The 18536-nt window shown below is 37.8% G+C and overlaps 1 protein-coding gene across 2 annotated transcripts in view; it reads right to left on the bottom strand.

Annotated features, from left to right (window-relative positions):
• Positions 1-18536, bottom strand: part of SGCD (sarcoglycan delta) — a 1041370-nt gene that overhangs the window by 545651 nt on the left and 477183 nt on the right. The window lies entirely within an intron of this gene.

The following is an 18536-nucleotide window of genomic DNA, read 5'->3' as shown; positions in this document are numbered from 1 at the left end:
ATGACAGGATTTCTTTTTTAAGGCTAAATACTATTCCATTGTGTATATATACCATGTTTTCTTTATCTGTTCACCCATTGATAGAACTTTGTTTGATTTCCTATCAGGCTGTTGTGAATAATACTACAATGACCATGCGAGTGCAGCTGTATCTTTGACATACTGATTTCATTTCCTTTGGATATATATCAACTAGTGTGACTGGTGGATCACATGGTAGATCTGTAGATCTATTTTTTAATTTGGAAGGGACCTCCACCCAATTTTCCATAGTGGCTATACTATTTTATTCCCACCATGTGTGGGGGTTCCCTCTCTACATTCTCACTTTTTTCATAACAGCCATCTTTCATCATTTTGATAATAGCCATTCTAACTGGTGTTAGGTGATATCTCATTGTTGTTTTAATTTGCATTTCTTACATGATTAGTGAGGTTGAGCATTTTTTCATATACCTGTTAGCCTATTGTATGTCTTCTTTTAAGAAATGTCTGTTCAGGTCCTTTGTCCATTTGTAAATCAGGTTATTTGTTTTCTTGCTATTGAGTTTCTTGAGTTCCTTACATATTTTGAATATTAATCCCTTATGAGATGTATGGTTTGCACATATTTTGTCCCAGTCCAAAGGTTGTCTTTACATTCTGATGTTCCCTTTACTGTGCATGAGCTTTTTATTTTAATGCAATCCCATTTGTGTATTTTTACCTTTTGGCCTGTGCCATGGGCTAATACCCCAAAAAATCATTATGCAGATCAGTATCATGGAGCTTCTCCCCTAAATTTTCTTCATTGGGTTGAATATCCCTTACCTGAAATGCTTGAGACAAGAAGTATTTTGGATTTGGATATCATTTTTTTCATTTTAAAATATTTGGATTAGATTTAACAGTTGAGCATCCCACATTCTAAGATCCAAATTCCAAAATATTCCAATAAGCATTTCCTTTGAGCATCAGTCACACCGGCACTGAAAAAGTTTCAGATTTTGAGGTATTTCACATTTTGGATTTGGGATGCTCAACTTGTAGTAGTTTTATAGTTTTAGGTCTCATATTTAAGACTTTAATCCATTTTGAGTTTATTTTTGCATCTGATGTAAGATGAGGGTCTAATTCCATTCTTCTACATGTGGATATCCATTTATCCCTACAGAATTTATTGAAAATACTGTCTTTTCCCCATTGTGTGTTCTTGGCACCCTTGTCAAAGATCAATAACTGTAAATGTGTGGATTTATTTCTGGAGTCTCTATTCCATTCCATTGTTCTATGTGTCTGCTTTTACACTAGCACCATGCTGTTTTGATTATTACAGCTTTGAAATATAATTTGAAATCATGTAATGTGATGTTTCTGGCTTTGTTCTTTTTGTTCAAGATTGCCTTGGCTATTTAGAGTCTTTTGTTGTTCCATAAAAATTTTAGAATGGTTTCTATTTCTGTGGAATTTTAATAGAGATTATATTTAATCTGTAAAATATTTATATCACTTGTGTAATATGAACATTTTAACAACATTCTTCCAATCCATAAACACGACATATCTTTCCATTTATTTGTGTCTTCTTTAATTTCTTTCATCAATATTGCATCGTTTTCAGCATACAGGACTTTTATCTCCTGGGTTAAATTTTATCCTAACTATTTCTTTTATTTTTTGATAGCTACTTTAAATGGGATTGCTTTCTTGATTTATTTTTCAGAAGTTTGTTGTTAGTGTACAGAAACGATACTGATTTTTGTATGTTGATTTGGTATCCTGTACATTTACTAAATTCATTTATTAGATCTAATAGTTTTTTGGTGAAGTCTTGAGGGTTTTCTGTGTATTAAGATCCTGATATCTGCAAGCAGAGAAAATTTAACATTTTTCTTTCCAATTTGGATGACTTTTATTTATTTTTCCTGTCTAATTACCCAGGCTAGGACTTCTAATCTTATTTTGAATAGACATGGTAAAAGTGGGCATCCTTGTCTTGCTCCTGATATCAGAAGAAAAGCTTTCAACTATTTATTACTGAGAATGATGTTAGCTTTCAGTTTGTCATGCACAACCTTCATTGTGTTGAGGTACATTCCTTCTATACCTAATTTACTGAGAGTTTTTAACATAAAATGATGTTCAATTATGTCAAATCTATTGAGATGATCATAGTGATTTTGTCCTTCATTCTGTTAATGTGAGGTATCACATTTATTGATTTCTGTATGTTGAAAAATGCTTAAATCCCAGATATAAATCCCAATTGATCACAATGAATGACTTTTAATGTGCTGTTGAATTCAGTTTGCTAGTATTTTGTTGAAGATGTTTGCATTAATCCTAATCAGGGATAATATCCTGTATTTTTAAATTTTCCTTACAGTGGCATTGTCTGGTTTTAATATCACAGTAATGCTGTCTTCATAAATTAAGTTTGAAAGTAGCCCTTCTTCAACTTTTTTGAAAGAGGTAGAGGAGAATAGATATTAGTTCTTTTTTAAATGTTTGATAGAATTCAGCAGTGAAGCTATCAGTTCCTAAGCTTTGCTTCAATGGGAGACTTTTTATCACCAAATCAATAACATTACTCATTATTGTTCTGTTCACATTTTCTGTGTATTCATGATTTGGTCATGGTAGGTGTATGTTTCTTGGAATTTATCCATTTCTTCCACGTTGCCCAATTTTTGGCACATAATTTTTCATAGCAGTCACATGCTATTGTGGTCTCACTTGTAATGTCTTCTTTTTCATTTCCTATATTGAATTTTTTTGTGTGTGTTGCTAAAGGTTTGCCAGTTTTGTTTATCACTGCAAAAAACAACCCTTAGTTTTATTAATCTTTGCTATTGTTTTTCTAGTCTCGATCTCATTTGTTTTTGCTCTCATGTTTATTATTTCCTTCCTTCTACTAACTTTAAGCTTAGTTAATTCTTATTTTTCTAGTTCCTTGAGATATAAAATTAGGTTGTTTATTTGAGAACATTTTTTCTTCTTTGATGTAGACATTTATTACTATAAACTTCCCTATTAAATTGGCATTTTCTATGTCCCATAAGTTTTGGGATGATAAATGTATATTTATATTTGTGCCAAGATATTTTTAAATTTCCCTTTTAATTTACCTTTGACAGATTTGTTGCTCAGAAATATATTGTTTAATTTCCATGTATTTGTGAATTTTATAAAATTGCTCCTGTTATTGATTTCTAGTTTCAGGCCATCGTGGACAGAAAAGAATACTTGATAGAATTTCAATCTTCTTAAACGCATTAAGACTTGCTTTGTGGCCTAACGTGATCTATCCTAGAAAATGTTCCACGTATACTTGAGAAGAATGTGTATTCTGCTATGACTGGATGGAATGTTCTGTATGTCTATTAGATCTATTCTATTTGGTCTAAAGTTTAGTTTATATCTGATGTTTCCTTGTTGACTTTTTTCTGCATGATGTATTCATGGCTAAAATTGGGGTATTGAAGTCCTCTACTATTGTTGTATTGCAATCTATTTCTCCCTTCAGATCTATTAATATTTGTTTCACATATTTAGATGCTCCAATGTTGGGTGCACATATATTTACAATTATTATAACCTCTTGATGAACTGATACCTTTATCATTATATAATGACCTTCTTTTTCTCTTTCTTGTAGCTTTTGACTTAAGGTCTATTTTATCTAAGTATAGCTACCCTTGCTCTCTTTTGGTTGTCATTTGCAAAGAATATCCCTTCACTCTCAGTCTATATGTGTTCTTTAATGAGAAGTGAGTTTCTTGCAGATGGCATACATTTAGATCTTTTTAAAATCCATTTAATCACTCCATAACTTTTGATTGTAAGATTTAATCAATTTGCAATCAAGGAAGTTATTGATAGGTAAGGATTTACAACTGCCATTTGTTAATTATTTTCTGATTGTTTTGTAGGTCCTTTGTTCCTTTCTTCTTCTGTTGCTGGCTTCCTTTGTGATTAGGTGATTTTCTCTAGTGTTAAGCTTTGATTCCTTACTTTTTATCATTTGTGTACCTCTTGTAGTTTTTGCTTTGTGGTTCCAATGACGCTTACATAAAATATCTTAAAATTATAACAGGCTATTTTAAGCTGATAACAAATTAACTTTGACCACCAAGACTCTACACTTTAATTCCACACACACAACCCTACATTTTGTTTTCGGTGTGAGAATTTAGTTGTTTTTATGTTGTGTATCTTATAAAAATTATTATAGCTATTGCTTTTGAAATAATTTTGTCTTCTAATTTTTACACTAAAGATATAAGTAATTTATACACCATCATTCCTTATATTATTAGAATATTATGAATTTGATATATACTTAATTTTACTAGTGGGTTTTATACTTTCATATGTTTTAGTGCTACTAATTATCACTGTTTTCTTGCATCTTTTTTTTTTTTTTGAGTCTGAGTCTCGCTCTGTTGCCCAGGCTGGAGTGCAGTGGCATGATCTCGGCTCACTGCAAGCTCCGCCTCCCGGGTTCACGCCATTCTCCTGCCTCAGCCTCCTGAGTAGCTGGGACTACAGGCGCCCGACACCACGCCCATCTAATTTTTTTGTATTTTTAGTAGAGACGGGGTTTCACCGTGTTAGCCAGGATGGTCTCGATCTCCTGACCACGTGATCCGCCCCCCTCGGCCTCCCAAAGTGCTGGGATTACAGGCTTGAGCCACCGCGCCTGGCCCTTGCATCTTTAAGGATTATCTTTAGCCTTTCTTCTAAGACTGGTCTGTTCATAATGAATTCTCTAAGCTTTTGTTTGTCTGGGAAAGTCTTTCTCTCTCCATTTCTAAAAAACAGCTTTGCCAGGTAAAGTATTCTTTGTTTTTTTTTTTCTTTAGCACTTTGAATATATCATCCAACGTTTCTTGTCCTGTAAGATTTCTGCTGAGAAATCTGCTATTAGACTTATTGAAACTCCATTACATATTATATGCTCCCTTTCTCTTGCTGCTTTTAGGATAATCTCTTTGTCTTTGATTATTTAACAGTTTAATTATAATATGCCTTGGTGTAGTCTGGCATGACTGAATTTTATTTGACTTTCCTGTACCTGGATATTCATTATTTCCCCCAGATTTATAAAGTTTTCTATTATTTCTTTAAATAAGCTTTCCACCCCATTTTCTCTCTCTTTTACTTCTGGAACTCCTGTAATTTGTACATTTGCTCTTTTGATGCTGTTCCGTAAATTCCATAAGCTTTCTTCAGTCCCTTTCATTATTTTCAATGACCTTACTGTATATTTTCAAATAACCTGTCTGTAAGTTCACAGGTTCTTCTTCTGCTTGATTAATTTTGCTTCTAAAGCTCTTCATTGCATTTTTTTTCATTTCATTAATTATATTTTTCAGTCCCAGGACTTCTGTTTGATTTTTAAACATAATTTCAATCTCTGTTAAATTTCTAGCTTAGGTCATTTATTCTTTTCTTGATTTCATTGAATTGTTTCTCTGTATATTCTTGATTTTCACTGAGCTTCCTTAAAATGACTATTTTGAATTCTTTGTTGGGTTGTTCATATGTCTCTATCTCTTAGGAGTCAGCTACTGAGAGATTTTATTATGTCCTTTTGGTGCTGTTATGTCTCCTTAGTTTTTCATGTTTCTTGTTGCCTTATATTAATATCTATGTACCTGTCAAAGCAGGGGCTTATTCTAGTCTTCACAGACCGGCTTTTTCCAGAAAAGTCCTTCACTAGTCAGCCCATCCAAACATTCTGGGCAGGACATCTGGTTTGGCCTGTAGCTGAGTTTGTTGCCAAAGTCTTTTTAAGCAGGCTGGCCTGGGTGAGCAGGTGGGTTCCTATTGCCTGGGTCGGCAGATGGGTGGGTTTGGTACCTGGGTCTGTGGGGTTGGGCCTTGAGCTTAGGTCTATAGGAGTCCACCTTTTTATTGAGTCCATGGTTGCATGCCTGTTGACTATACCCATGAGGGCAGGCCTGCAGCCTGTATCCACAAGGGCAAATCTGAAGCCTGGGTCCACAGGAGATGACCTGATACTGGAGGTGGCCTTGAGCCTTTGTTTGCAGAAGTTGGGCTGGCACTGGAACGAGCCTGGGATCTGAGCCCATTGTGCACTGCCCAATAGTGGCACTGAGGCCCAAGTTTGTGGGGGCAGGTCTGGGTCTTGGGTGTAAGTGACCTGGTGTAGAGCGTGGGTCTTCAGAGGGGTCCTGGGGCCTCAGTTTACAGGGATTGGCCTGGCACTGGGGTCTTCCATGATGGGCTGAGACAAGGTCTGCTAAGACCTGAGGCCACAAGTGCCAGCCTTGAGGCTGGATGTGTGGGTGCTGGACTGGAACCTATGCCCACATTATTGGATTTAATCCTGAGATTGTGGGGGCCAACCTGCAACCTGGGTTTACAGGAGTGATCTTGAAACCTGGGTTTATTTTGGCTGGTCCAGTACTTGTCCTTGAGGCCACTGGAACAGTCCTTGAGCCTGTGTCAGCTGGAATGTTGTGCCGCATGAATGGGCTTAGTGCTGGGCATGCCTTGTGCCTGTGTCTGCAGATGCTTGCCTGGTGCCTGAAGCTGGGAGTGCTGACCTGGTGCTGAGGCAAGCCTGATCTGTAACCTAGAGTAATCCTGGTGCCTCAGAGGCTGGCTTGGCACTGAGTTGGCATCAAGCCTGTATCCATAGTAGCTAGCCTGATGACTAGAGCTATGGAAGCCAGCTTGGTGTTGCAGCAGGCCTGAAACCTGGTGCTCTGAGGGTTGATCTAGCACTGGTCTGGAGTCTGGGGCCACTGGGGCTGGCCTGGCTGTGGAGCAAACACAGAGACCAAGTCCTCCGTGCAGACTAAAAGCCAGAGGCTGTGAAATTCTGCCTGGCAGTAAATGGGTTGCAGGCTTTGCTCATGGGTGTTATCCTGGAATCTGTGGCTGTGGGGGGCCTGTCTAGTGCCTTATTTTACTGCAATAAGCCTGGTGTTGGAGTCTGAGGCAATGTCTGGTGCTCACTTCCCTCTACTCGCCCCAAGAGGAGGGTATCTCTCTCCAGCCTGTACTGCCTGATTTTGGAAGAAGAGTGATAGAGATCCTGTAAGACTTTCCCTCCTACTTTCTTTGATACATTTTTTCTTATTTTTGTGCTACATGTAGGTGCTATAATTTCCTTAGTTCTTGTGAAGGTATTTTCTTGAATGGATAGTTGTGCAAAGTGATGCTTCTGCAGAGTGACAAATGCTGGAAAGTTCTATTCCACCATGTTGATGATGACCAACTAGGAGTTTGTCTTTACGGAACTAAGAGCACCAGAGCAGAAGAATATAAGCACAAAGACAATTAATGAAGACATAATTGTAAGACCAAACACAATGAGTATCATACTCAGTAGAGAAATAGTTGAATATTTTAAGGCACATTGTGATTATTAAGTACAGAAAGTCAGAAAAGACTGTCCATCTTCCTCAAGCAGTGCAGTCAACATTTTCAACAAAACCAGATAACCCCCAATCCTTTGGTTTATTGATGATACACCTATATCACCCACATCCTCATGTAGCTCTCCAAGGTGCTGAATCATAAGTACTTCTAATTATTCTTACAAACCAGAGTCAGAATACTAGTTCCTGGCAGTCAACCCTAAAAGGCAGAAGATGCAGAGAACATAACCTGAGCTTCTGAGTCATCAAGCACAAATTACTTTATTTTGAGTAATTTCTCGACATATAAAACTAAAATCTAAAATAGGCCTGAAGTTTATTTCATCTGATTTGTACTGCTTACTTGAAAAGTCAAGCTCTTGAAGACAGGCAAAACTGGGCTTTAATCCACAGTGAGAAGCAGACTGACTGTCTTCAAGTTGTGTACTAAAGTTGCTCTCATGTAAAAGGCTTTCTTGGATTAATTCCACTGATTATAAATATTCCTTTACATATTAACAGTTACTGTAACTTGTATTTTAGAATTTATGTTTGTAATTCTTCTCATTGATTTATATCTTATCTCTCACAGCTAAATTGTATGCTTATTGATAATAGTAAATTGTGTGTCTAACTTTTCATATCTAAAAACATGGTTTTACATAAAGGGTTCTTAACAATTATGCTTTAATGAATGAAGACTATAAGTAAACATACCAGTCAATTCTGCCTTTCACCTCAATTTTAAATTTTTCTATTCAGGAAAAAGAAGCCTATCAAGATGACCAATTACATTATGTATACATATATATACAATTTTTGTTGCACAGTTACAAATATAGATAAAGAACACTTGTTTTCTATCTGCCTCTGGCTCCTACCTGTAATTTTAGGTAAGTGGTAGCTTCTTTATCTCACCATTTTCAAATTTCTATGGTATATAACAATCAATAGACTCTTTACAATTTATATTAAAATATTAGGCTGGTGCAAAAGTAATTGTGATTTTGGCCATTAATGGTAAAAACCGCAGTTACTTTTGCACCAAACTACTAATTTTAAGAAAGATTTTTAAAACTCTAGATCAAGCTAATTTCTATGTAGACATGCATATTCCCTACGGAAGTGCCGCGGGTTAAATGTAGACAGCAAAAATTGATAGTATAATTTTTTTTTAATATTTTAAGTTTTAGGGTACATGTGCACATTGTGCAGGTTAGTTACATATGTATACATGTGTCATGCTGGTGCGCTGCACCCACTAACTCGTCATCTAGCATTAGGTATATCTCCCAATGCTATCCCTCCCCCCTCCCCCCTCCCCCCACCCCACCACAGTTCCCAGAGTGTGATGTTCCCCTTCCTGTGTCCATGTGATCTCATTGTTCAATTCCCACCTATGAGTGAGAATATGCGGTGTTTGGTTTTTTGTTCTTGCAATAGTTTACTGAGAATGATGATTTCCAATTTCATCCATGTCCCTACAAAGGACATGAACTCATCATTTTTTATGGCCGCATAGTATTCCATGGTGTATATGTGCCACATTTTCTTAATCCAATCTATCATTGTTGGACATTTGGGGTGGTTCCAAGTCTTTGCTATTGTGAATAATGCCGCAATAAACATACGTGTGCATGTGTCTTTATAGCAGCATGATTTATAGTCCTTTGGGTATATACCCAGTAATGGGATGGCTGGGTCAAATGGTATTTCTAGTTCTAGATCCCTGAGGAATTGCCACACTGACTTCCACAATGGTTGAACTAGTTTACAGTCCCACCAACAGTGTAAAAGTGTTCCTATTTCTCCACATCCTCTCCAGCACCTGTTGTTTCCTGACTTTTTAATGATCGCCATTCTAACTGGTGTGAGATGGTATCTCATTGTGGTTTTAATTTGCATTTCTCTGATGGCCAGTGATGATGAGCATTTTTTCATGTGTTTTTTGGCTGCATAAATGTCTTTTCTTTTGAGAAGTGTCTGTTCATGTCCTTCACCCACTTTTTGATGGGGTTGTTTGTTTTTTTCTTGTAAATTTGTTTGAGTTCATTGTAGATTCTGGATATTAGCCCTTTGTCAGATGAGTAGGTTGTGAAATTTTCTCCCATTTTGTAGGTTGCCTGTTCACTCTGATGGTAGTTTCTTTTGCTGTGCAGAAGCTCTTTAGTTTAATTAGATCTCATTTGTCAATTTTGTCTTTTGTTGCCATTGCTTTTGGTGTTTTGGCCATGAAGTCCTTGCCCATGCCTATGTCCTGAATGGTATTGCCTAGGTTTTCTTCTAGGGTTTTTATGGTTTTAGGTCTAACGTTTAAGTCTTTAATCCATTGTGAATTGATTTTTGTATAAGGTGTAAGGAAGGGATCCAGTTTCAGCTTTCTACATATGGCTAGCCAGTTTTCCCAGCACCATTTATTAAATAGGGAATCCTTTCCCCATTGCTTGTTTTCCTCAGGTTTGTCAAAGATCAGATAGTTGTAGGTATGCGGCATTATTTCTGAGGGCTCTGTTCTGTTCCATTGATCTATATCTCTGTTTTGGTACCAGTACCATGCTGTTTTGGTTACTGTAGCCTTGTAGTATAGTTTGAAGTCAGGTAGTGTGATGCCTCCAGCTTTGTTCTTTTCGCTTAGGATTGCCTTGGCGATGCGGGCTCTTTTTGGTTCCATATGAACTTTAAAGTAGTTTTTTCCAATTCTGTGAAGAAAGGCATTGGTAGCTTCATGGGGATGGCATTGAATCTGTAAATTACCTTGGGCAGTATGGCCATTTTCACAATATTGATTCTTCCTACCCATGAGCATGGAATGTTCTTCCATTTGTTTGTATCCTGTTTTATTTCCTTGAGCAGTGGTTTGTAGTTCTCCTTGAAGAGGTCCTTCACATCCCTTGTAAGTTGGATTCCTAGGTATTTTATTCTCTTTGAAGCAATTGTGAATGGGAGTTCACTCATGATTTGGCTCTCTGTCTGTTATTGGTGTATAAGAATGCTTGTGATTTTTGTACATTGATTTTGTATCCTGAGACTTTGCTGAAGTTGCTTATCAGCTTAAGGAGAGTCTGGGCTGAGACGATGGGGTTTTCTAGATATACAATCATGTCGTCTGCAAACAGGGACAATTTGACTTCCTCTTTTCCTAATTGAATACCCTTTATTTCTTTCTCCTGCCTGATTGCCCTGGCCAGAACTTCCAACACTATGTTGAATAGGAGTGGTGAGAAAGGGCATCCCCGTCTTGTGCCAGTTTTCAAAGGGAATGCTTCCAGTTTTTGCCCATTCAGTATGATATTGGCTGTGGGTTTGTCATAGATAGCTCTCATTATTTTGAAGTACGTCCCATCAATACCTAATTTATTGAGAGTTTTTAGCATGAAGGGTTGTTGAATTTTGTCAAAGGCTTTTTCTGCATCTATTGAGATAATCATGTGGTTTTTGTCTTTGGCTCTGTTTATATGCTGGATTACATTTATTGATTTGCATATATTGAACCAGCCTTGCATCCCAGGGATGAAGCCCACTTGATCATGGTGGATAAGCTTTTTGATGTGCTGCTGGATTCGTTTTGACAGTATTTTATTGAGGATTTTTGCATCAATGTTCATCAAGGATATTGGTCTAAAATTCTCTTTTTTGGTTGTGTCTCTGCCAGGCTTTGGTATCAGGATGATGCTGGCCTCATAAAATGAGTTAGGGAGGATTCCCTCTTTTCCTATTGATTGGAATAGTTTCAGAAGGAATGGTACCAGTTCCTCCTTGTACCTCTGATAGAATTCGGCTGTAAGTCCATCTGGTCCTGGACTCTTTTTGGTTGGGAAACTATTGATTATTGCCACAATTTTAGCTCCTGTTATTGGTCTATTCAGAGATTCAACTTCTTCCTGGTTTAGTCTTGGGAGAGTGTATGTGTCAAGGAATTTATCCATTTCTTCTAGATTTTCCAGTTTATTTGCGTAGAGGTGTTTGTAGTATTCTCTGATGGTAGTTTGTATTTCTGTGGGATCGGTGGTGATATCCCCTTTATCATTTTTTATTGCATCTATTTGATTCTTCTCTCTTTTCTTCTTTATTAGTCTTGCTAGTGGTCTATCAATTTTGTTGATCCTTTCAAAAAACCAGCTCCTGGATTCATTAATTTTTTGAAGGGTTTTTTGTGTCTCTATTTCCTTCCGTTCTGCTCTGATTTTAGTTATTTCTTGCCTTCTGCTAGCTTTTGAATGTGTTTGCTCTTGCTTTTCTAGTTCTTTTAATTGTGATGTTAGGGTGTCAATTTTGGATCTTTCCTGCTTTCTCTTGTGGGCATTTAGTGCTATAAATTTCCTTCTACACACTGCTTTGAATGCGTCCCACAGATTCTGATATGTTGTGTCTTTGTTCTCGTCGGTTTCAAAGAACATCTTTATTTCTGCCTTCATTTCGTTATGTATCCAGTAGTCATTGAGGAGCAGGTTGTTCAGTTTCCATGTAGTTGAGCGGTTTTGAGTGAGATTCTTAATCCTGAGTTCTAGTTTGATTGCACTGTAGTCTGAGAGATAGTTTGTTGTAATTTCTGTTCTTTTACATTTGCTGAGGAGAGCTTTACTTCCAAGTATGTGGTCAATTTTGGAATAGGTGTGGTGTGGTGCTGAAAAAAATGTATATTCTGTTGATTTGGGGTGGAGAGTTCTGTAGATGTCTATTAGGTCCGCTTGGTGCAGAGCTGAGTTCAATTCCTGGGTATCCTTGTTGACTTTCTGTCTCGTTGATCTGTCTAATCTTGACAGTGGGGTGTTAAAGTCTCCCATTATTAATGTGTGGGAGTCTAAGTCTCTTTGTAGGTCACTCAGGACTTGCTTTATGAATCTGGGTGCTCCTGTATTGGGTGCATATATATTTAGGATAGTTAGCTCTTCTTGTTGAATTGATCCCTTTACCATTATGTAATGGCCTTCTTTGTCTCTTTTGATCTTTGTGGGTTTAAAGTCTGTTTTATCAGAGACTAGGATTGCAACCCCTGCCTTTTTTTGTTTTCCATTTGCTTGGTAGATCTTCCTCCATCCTTTTATTTTGAGCCTATGTGTGTCTCTGCACGTGAGATGGGTTTCCTGAATACAGCACACTGATGGGTCTTGACTCTTTATCCAATTTGCCAGTCTGTGTCTTTTAATTGGAGCATTTAGTCCATTTACATTTAAAGTTAATAGTGTTATATGTGAATTTGATCCTGTCATTATGATGTTAGCTGGTGATTTTGCTCGTTAGTTGATGCAGTTTCTTCCTAGTCTCGATGGTCTTTACATTTTGGCATGATTTTGCAGCAGCTGGTACCGGTTGTTCCTTTCCATGTTTAGCGCTTCCTTCAGGAGCTCTTGTAGGGCAGGCCTGGTGGTGACAAAATCTCTCAGCATTTGCTTGTCTGTAAAGGATATTATTTCTCCTTCACTTATCAAGCTTAGTTTGGCTGGATATGAAATTCTGGGTTGAAAATTCTTTTCTTTAAGAATGTTGAATATTGGCCCCCACTCTCTTCTGGCTTGTAGGGTTTCTGCCGAGAGATCCGCTGTTAGTCTGATGGGCTTCCCTTTGAGGGTAACCCGACCTTTCTCTCTGGCTGCCCTTAACATTTTTTCCTTCATTTCAACTTTGGTGAATCTGACAATTATGTGTCTTGGAGTTGCTCTTCTCGAGGAGTATCTTTGTGGCGTTCTCTGTATTTCCTGAATCTGAACGTTGGCCTGCCTTGCTAGATTGGGGAAGTTCTCCTGGATAATATCCTGCAGAGTGTTTTCCAACTTGGTTCCATTCTCCCCATCACTTTCAGGTACACCAATCAGATGTAGATTTGGTCCTTTCACATAGTCCCATATTTCTTGAAGGCTTTGCTCATTTCTTTTTATTCTTTTTTCTCTAAACTTCCCTTCTCGCTTCATTTCATTCATTTCATCTTCCATTGCTGATACCCTTTCTTCCAGTTGATGGCATCGGCTCCTGAGGCTTCTGCATTCTTCACGTAGTTCTCGAGCCTTGGTTTTCAGCTCCATCAGCTCCTTTAAGCACTTCTCTGTATTGGTTATTCTAGTTATACATTCGTCTAAATTTTTTTCAAAGTTTTCAACTTCTTTGCCTTTGGTTTGAATGTCCTCCTGTAGCTCAGAGTAATTTGATCGTCTGAAGCCTTCTTCTCTCAGCTCGTCAAAGTCATTCTCCATCCAGCTTTGTTCCGTTGCTGGTGAGGAACTGCGTTCCTTTGGAGGAGGAGAGGTGCTCTGCGTTTTAGAGTTTCCAGTTTTTCTGTTCTGTTTTTTCCCCATCTTTGTGGTTTTATCTACTTTTGGTCTTTGATGATGGTGATGTACAGATGGGTTTTTGGTGTGGATGTCCTTTCTGTTTGTTAGTTTTCCTTCTAACAGACAGGACCCTCAGCTGCAGGTCTGTTGGAATACCCTGCCGTGTGAGGTATCAGTGTGCCCCTGCTGGGGGATGCCTCCCAGTTAGGCTGCTCCGGGGTCAGGGGTCAGGGCCCCACTTGAGGAGGCAGTCTGCCCGTTCTCAGATCTCCAGCTGCGTGCTGGGAGAACCACTGCTCTCTTCAAAGCTGTCAAACAGGGACATTTAAGTCTGCAGAGGTTACTGCTGTCTTTTTGTTTGTCTGTGCCCTGCCCCCAGAGGTGGAGCCTACAGAGGCAGGCAGGCCTCCTTGAGCTGTGGTGGGCTCCACCCAGTTTGAGCTTCCTGGCTGCTTTGTTTACCTAAGCAAGCCTGGGCAATGGTGGGCGCCCCTCCCCCAGCCTCGCTGCCGCCTTGCAGTTTGATCTCAGACTGCTGTGCTAGCAATCAGCGAGACTCCGTGGGCATAGGACCCTCTGAGCCAGGTGCGGGATATAATCTCGTGGTGCGCCGTTTTTTAAGCCGGTCCGAAAAGCGCAATATTCGGGTGGGAGTGACCCGATTTTCCAGGTGCGTCCGTCACCCCTTTCTTTGACTCGGAAAGGGAACTCCTTGACCCCTTGCACTTCCCAAGTGAGGCAATGCCTCACCCTGCTTCGGCTCGTGCACGGTGCGTGCACCCACTGACCTGCGCCCACTGTCTGGCACTCCCTAGTGAGATGAACCCGGTACCTCAGATGGAAATGCAGAAATCACCCGTCTTCTGTGTCGCTCAGGCTGGGAGCTGTAGACCGGAGCTGTTCCTATTCGGCCATCTTGGCTTCTCCCCAAATTGATAGTATAATTAAAATCAGGAGCACATTTTCGAACTATAAAAGACATTAGAGATCAACTAGCCTAAGCTGCTCACATTTTAGAGGTTGGAAAAATTGAGGTCCAGAAATATTAAATGACTTTTTAGGTTATAAAGTACAGTGCTGGGCCCCCAAAAACATGAACTCTCCATGCCATTTTACTGAATTTCTTCCTATTACAACTTGTATGTATTTTAAAAATTATATTGACCGAGTCACAAGTATCTTGAAGACATCAAGGTGTACATGCAGTGACCTCTGTGGAAGAGTAGAAGTCATACCCTCCCACACAGCTGATTTTTGCCTTTGTCAAAATAGTGAGATCTAAAATCTCCAAAGGGCCACTACAGGCAGGTGTTTCTCTGATCTAAATCATCCTTTCTAAAAACATTTCAAGTAAGACATGGTTGGCAAGCTCAAAGGGATATGTTCACCAATAAAAGAACATTTTATTAATATCTTTTTGATATAATAAACATTTCAGCTTAGGTCTTATCATTCAATCACCTGATATTGGAGCCTGTAAACATGTGGCCAAGTGTGCAGGGGTAAAAATAATAACTATCAGTCTTTTCAAGAGCCTAGGGAGTCACCTTTGAATAATGCAGTGCATTTTCATGTAAAAAATTACTTGTTTCTTTTGGATATATTCTATATGCTCTATGCCATACACATCCTCAAAAAAATGAGACAAAGAAGCAGCCCTTCCTTGAATGAAAAAAAAAATTATTCACTGCCAAACTTATAGTATACAAGATCTAACTTTTACATCTTTCTGGTTAAATGCCTCGGTGTCCCATACTTGCCTTGGTAAAACTTTAATTTTTAAGATGTCACATAAAGCCATTTAACCACACTCGTCTCATATTAATTAACAATAAAGTTTACATTTCTTGTTGATCAGACTGGCCACATTTAAGAGCTTCACAACAAAAACAACAAATTATGCTTTTGAGGCCATAGGGAAACAGGTAACCTCATACACTATTAGTTGAATTGCATAGGGCTTCAATCCCTAGGAAGAATTTTGCAATACCTAAGAATACTCTATATATATTCATCCTATGACCCAAAAATCTAGTGTTTTATCCAAAAAAAAATTTCCAAAAGAATTAAGCAACATGTGCACTTATTCATGGTAGTATTAATTGTGACCAAAAAATATTGGGAAAACCCCGAATGCCGAGCCACAGAAGACTGGTTGAACATGCCACTGTACGTACACACAATGAAGTATTCTGAAGCACAAAACAATTTTCACACATTTTTATGAAAAACTTGGAGTCATTTTCAAGATATACCATTAGGTAAAAACACCAGGGTATAAAATAATATATATCATGCATGATCTTTGAATACAAAGTATGGCTAAATATGAGTAAGTCTACATATATATGGACATAGATGCACATATTCATTTGTATATGTGCACATATATATATAATATATAATATATATATAATATATATATACACACACACTTATATGTGCAACACAGAAAAATAGACATGGCAGGACAGGTCATCTCCCTTGAACAAATGACCAAACAGAGGTCTAGGGATGCTTAAGCAGTTGTCCATGTTCATTTACCTCATCTGTAATGCAGCTAGGATGACGAGAATCCCATTGACTCCTAGATAACTGTATTTCCCCAAGTACAATTTATCCTCATCCACATACAAAGAGATTAGGACTACTGATGTTAACAAGGTACTGACATAAAAGTGTTAGGAATTTGCTGTATTTCATTTAGGTAGAAGTAACTATCCTGTACCTTTATGGAAAAGTATATATATCCAAGTTGCACTTTCAGAAGATATAGTCTAGAGATATCAAGGACATTCTGTACATTGGCTGGAAAACTCACAGACACTAAAAAATAGGATAAAATTTACAGCCATTTACCCTTTCAATAGATTTCTGATATTACAACAGATTATTGTCTTATATGATGACAGCCTGTATGATTGTCTTTCAAAATCTGCAACAATCTAGCTTAATTCAACCTTTCTAAGCTTCTCTTCTACTATTCTTCAGCATAAACATTGCCTTTTATTAGTCTTATCTACTCATTGTATCTCGTAATTCTTCATTTATTTGCCATTGTTTGTGCTACTATTTTATGTCAACTGTAACCTGTATTAGTTTGTTTCTGCAGCTTCCAACAAAAGAATCTTAACTCTTACCAGCCTACCCATAAAAGCAATTTAATGCAGGATCATGGAGTATCCCTGAAAACTCAAGGCTTTCAGAAAGAAAGTGACCAGATAAGCAGAGGAAGTCTGGGTGTCTGGAAGTTCTGAAGTGTATTTTGGGAATGCACCATGAGCTTTTCATTTACCTCCCACTCTGATGGAGGAAGGGCAGTTTACCACAGTAAAAATCTATATGCTATTATAGAAAAACAGCAAAACAGCAATTGATATTGTTCAGGTGAAAATAATATATGTCTATCTCATTGCTAATATCTCAAGATTCAACATCTCTGTGTCTTCTGTGACAATTTCTCTGGTCTTTTGAGATCACGGTGGTAGCAATACCTGTATTCCTACATTACTGATTGTCAGACAACACAGTGGACAAAAGTTTACACTCTAATTATAAGCCTCTGCCACTTATTTTTAAGTAGCTACTTACAACTTACATCTTGCTATTTCATTGTGATCTTGCCTCTCCAATTATGAAGATAAAGAAAAACACAAACCAGTTTGTTTAATACCAGTTACATAATGTGCCCCATATGAGCAGCTATATAACTATATTTATTCCTCACAACAATTTCATGAGATACTGTTATCACCCCTTTTTCTCAGATGAAGAAAGTGAGGCTGAGAAGGGTGACATAACTTGCCAAGATCCCATACGCTGACACGTATATGCCTACATCATTCATTTGGCATGTAATCATGTTGTATCAATCAAAAAATCACTCTAGTTCACATGATATTGTGTGTGTGTGTGTGTGTGTATGAGTGTGTTGGCTAAACTAGTTAAACTGTGACATCTTTCACTAGGATACCTTATATATATATTTGTATCACCCACCATACTTAGCATATAACAATATACACACCGCAAGCCCTCAAGAAATGATGTGAATTAATTATATCTGATTCACATGAGCTACAAAGTCACCACCATAACCATCATTTTGGAGTATTATTCTTACTACATAACAAAAAGCTCTGTGCTGGCCACCCCATAAGGGAGATTTCCTCACTCTTAAGCTTGTTTTTCTTCTGGAGCTGCAGGTCCAGTAACACTTGTCGAGGAGTAAGTCAGGAAAAGAACCAAAACACTAAATGGGATGACACCTTCCACAACCACACTCTTGGCTTTTATGGGTATCTCTAATAACCATCAATGTAGTTATGAATTTAAACAATATTTCTAGTCTTAAGCAATATGGAAGCCACTGGAATATAAGTTTAATGAGAACTTGGACTTAAACACTAAATAATATTTAGCACATGATACATATGCAATAAATATTCACTGGTTAAGATCTCAATATATTTTCCAACTTGGAAAAATTTCTATTCCCAGTCATACAAACTCAATCATTGGTTTTAAAAAATTACCTCCTCATGTTTATGCTATGTCATAGCACTGGATGGAGCACTGCCTAGATACTGAATATCTGGGTCCTGTTTTCTCCACTGCTACTAATTAACTGTAATATTGGACAAGTTACTTCAGCAGTTGGCCTTTTCAGAGTCTTAATGGATAAAAAGAAAGCTCATTTCCAGCTAGAAGTCTCCAGGAACTGTCTATAAATTATTTTGAGGGACTTTACAAATCAGACATGAATACAGATGATGATCCATCTTTATTTCCATAGTATAAAGCACAGTGTCAGGAACATAGTAATACAGTTCAGTAAATGTGGGATGAAAGAATAAATGAATAAGTGGTCGGGACATACAATCATTAAAGACCTTTA

The sequence above is a fragment of the Gorilla gorilla genome, chromosome 4, assembly GCF_029281585.2.
Source record: "Gorilla gorilla gorilla isolate KB3781 chromosome 4, NHGRI_mGorGor1-v2.1_pri, whole genome shotgun sequence".
In the NCBI taxonomy this organism is placed as follows: Eukaryota; Metazoa; Chordata; class Mammalia; order Primates; family Hominidae; genus Gorilla; species Gorilla gorilla.
This window is presented reverse-complemented; position numbering and strand designations above follow the sequence as displayed.